At 43.2% G+C, this 3,589-nt stretch overlaps 1 pseudogene; it reads right to left on the minus strand.

Annotated features, from left to right (window-relative positions):
• Nucleotides 1–950: 950 nt before the first annotated feature.
• LOC102497945 (poly(A) polymerase alpha pseudogene) lies at nucleotides 951–3,490 on the minus strand (annotated as a pseudogene).
• Between the last annotated feature and the right edge of the window lie 99 nt (nucleotides 3,491–3,589).

Genomic DNA, 3,589 nt, shown 5'->3' on the forward strand with positions numbered 1-3,589 from the left:
TTGGTGTTTTATTAATTAAGTCCTATCTGTGCAGACAGACCAAAGAGAGACAAAGGGAAAAGAAAAAGAAGGAGAGTCAAAAGCTTTTATGTGGCGGGAAGACAGAAGGTGGAAGGCAAAAGAACAGGAGAGAGACAAAGGGAAAAGAAAGAAGGAGAGTCAAAAGCTTTTATGTGGTGGGAAGACAGAAGGTGGAAGGCAAAAGAACAGTGAGATTCAATAACCTCATAGAAAAATATTTGGTGCTTGATCGCTGACTTGTATGCACTATAAAACAATTCCACAAATAAGACCAATGTATCATTTCTTAATCACGACTGCCATCAAAACCAAGTATTTCCTAATTACTCTTTCATGTCCGAGGTATACTTCAGAGTTGATATTTAATTTTGAAGGGTACAGCGACCTGATAGGGACTGAACTAGACCAAACTTCCTCTCTCTGAAGTGTGTAGCAGTACACCCGCTGCACCATGGTATCCAGTCTGAAGACTAATGGTAAAGGAAATTCTTGAGGAAACAATGAAAATCCACGCTGAAAATCTAAGATTGGTTCTACTTTCTACTAAAAAATTCACAAAAGTGCATCATCAGAATAAGGAATTCTTATGCCAGCTTATATTACAAATTTTCCAAACAATGCATCAAACATAAACCCAATCCAGATATTAATTATACATACAAATGCAGCTCGAGGTTTGCTTTTCTTTAAAGGCAGTAAGTCTTTGAAATTTAATGCACCTGTTGCTTACACAATAATAACAGTACTCCTGGGTTCACCTACTAACCTGGGCTTCCAACTAAGTGCCTATTATAACCCAGGAAGAGAGATCGCCAAAAAACCTAAATCCACTTCAGTCAGGTCTAGTCTGTGCCCTCCATTCTCCTCCTAGCATTTGAAGGCTACAGGTTGAGTGGGCGGATATTGTGTATGGACCCCTGAGGTTGTTTTTACCAATTCAGTCTCAGTTTTATTGAGAGTTTGGTAACAGGCATAGGATCTGCAGGGAGAGCAGGGATATCAGAAAGGCCTGTCCTGGATGTGTTCTGAGAGGCCGACAGAGAAGCCGCCGTCTGAGTTTCTGACTGACTCGTACCTGTGTCTGTATCGAGCTGCTCCTTTGCTTCTGTTTTGTCATGTCCATTCAAACTAAGACAGCGTCTTTGCTTGTGTCGTCCTCTTTGACCTTGGTTTTCTTGCGACTCTCTTCTTCATGAGGTAAAGACGTTCTCTTGCCTCCGACTATAGGATGAGGTGTTTTTGTTGTTGCCTTTCCTGAAGGTCCAGGTGGTGCGTGTTGCAGAAACAACTCTGGAGGCCGTAGGCTTTGGTGGTGGAGAAATGGCTGATTGCGCAACAGTGTGAGGAATGCTTTCACCTGATGTAGCCCCTGAGCTTTCACTGAAGTCATCTTGTGGCACAGAAACTTCGGCAGCCTGTGTGTCGCTCACAGGTGCCACTGTTACAGCAGGAGCAGGGCTGTTTTCGCCCCGAGAGCTGCCAGGACTGCCCGATGGACCGGTCTTCATAGCACAGGTGAAGGCATGGACGTGTTATCACCGTCCATATTCAAGTCAAGGCTGCTGTCACTCAGAGCTGTCAATCTGACACCTTCTGCTGAACGATTTTTCTTTTTCTGAAGCACATGATTAAGTAGCAGTTGCTTTCTTTTTACATGCCTCACAGCAATCTTCATATCCACCTCAAACATCTCGCTGTTTATTGCTTGCCTATAAACCGTATCTGCGAAAGACTGAACATCATAGGTGAGAGCAACACTAAGGTGTTCAGAGTTTTCTGCTTTTGCTTGTTTGTTCGTTTTCAAACACTAACCCAATCGCCCACATGGTGCGAAATTCTTCCTTGTCAGGATTTTCTTTGGGTGCTGGAAATGACTGGGGATTCACATCAGCCAGTGTAATAAATTATTTCTTTTCCAAGTTTCCAACCAGGATTCGGATTTTTTATTCCACCAAGCCCACCCATTCCAGACTTTGTTTTTCAGTTGGTATACTTGCTTGTACCTTTGAAATAAGTTTAGAGCTTCAGAAAGTTTGAACTACTCTGCCTGACCTAGCAAAATTTCATCTGTGATACCATGACCTTGTTTAAATTCAATCACGCCCATCCTGTTGAAACGGACACATGGTACATAGAGTTCTGTTGTGGGTGTGCTAGTGTAATTATAGGTATAAGGTGGTACCTACCATTGGAGTTTATTCTTGGGTCCCATACAGGCAAATTAAGATTGCATTATTCAGGCTGTTTCAATAGCACTGGATTTGGCCATTCCCATTTAGAAAATGCCAAGAAAAATGTATGTACAAGAGTTGATGCTGTTGGCTAAAGCTGGCAAGTTCTTGCTAGTAGCATAGCCCAGGAAACACCACTGAGGAAACCTAATGTGTTGGAATAGATGTTGTGGCATTTGGCCCACAGTTTGATAGCTGTCAGAGTTAACCTGAAGTTGTCAAGGTTTGGTACGAGATGCACAATTCCACCTGCTACCCTACAACCATTAAGAATTATTTTTATTTATTTATTTATTTATTTATTGGAGAGGTTTTTGCTATAGGGCACATGTGCTCGCGGGAAAGACAGAGTGAGACAGGAAGCAAGAAATCATCCCCCATGGGGAAACGGCCATACAACAATCCCTTCTCTTCTATTTTCCTCTCAGAACATGGACACGCACATACACGTATGCACGCTGGCGTGAGTTTAAGCCACTGGTCTGGGACTCCAACCGGGTCAACTATGTGGGAGTCCAGCGACATAACCACTATGCAATCTGCTGGTTCTTGTTAAGATTTCTTATGCATCTTATATCTAAATTTTTAAGCTGACTGTCATCTTGTAGGTCCAAATCTTCTGGGAGAGTCTGCAGTGCTGATCTTGCAAACAAAATACCAATTTCTATCCCATTAAAAACACAGTTTGATAACAGGCACAAACTTCTCTTCAACAGCTCTTCAATCTTTTACTTCATCCTGTAATTTCAGTGTATCAGAACGAGGTGAAAAGTCACTTGGATCAACGTGTCTTGGTCCAACGCATATGCATCAGTATTGGCACCCTTTGGGTGTTCTCCTAATTTACACGGCCAAATGGAAAACTTTGTCCTCCAACATTTTCAGTTTCGGATTGTGAAAGATTCTTGCTTTCACTGATTTCTCGTACCCAGTCTTTTAACAGGTTATTTAATTTTCCCAAAGTTAAAATCCTGCACTGCAGTTCCTCTTCCTCTTGGAAACCTCAAAGGGCTTCAGAGTCTCAATCAGCTTCTGTGTAAGTCTGCAGCGTGTCTCCTTGCGGACTGCTAAGCTGATGTTAGTAAGGCCGTTCGTAGTACTTCCGCAGCGGCTGTTTGCCGTGATCCCTGCTTTGTGACTGGGGACTTCTCCTTGCACCAACACCGCCTCTGCCGCCCTGGGCAGGATCCACTGAGGTAGGAGTGGGGGTGAGAAGGTTGCCTTGGCCCTGCGTACATTCCCACTCCTTTACCCGCTCCTGCTCCTTTAAACACTTCTCCTTCCCCTTCGTGGGAAGGTGGTCACTTCTGGGGTATTCTTTTTTTTTTTTTTTTTTT

The sequence above is a fragment of the Tupaia chinensis genome, unplaced genomic scaffold, assembly GCF_000334495.1.
Source record: "Tupaia chinensis unplaced genomic scaffold, TupChi_1.0 Scaffold144318_1, whole genome shotgun sequence".
Taxonomy (NCBI): Eukaryota; Metazoa; Chordata; class Mammalia; order Scandentia; family Tupaiidae; genus Tupaia; species Tupaia belangeri.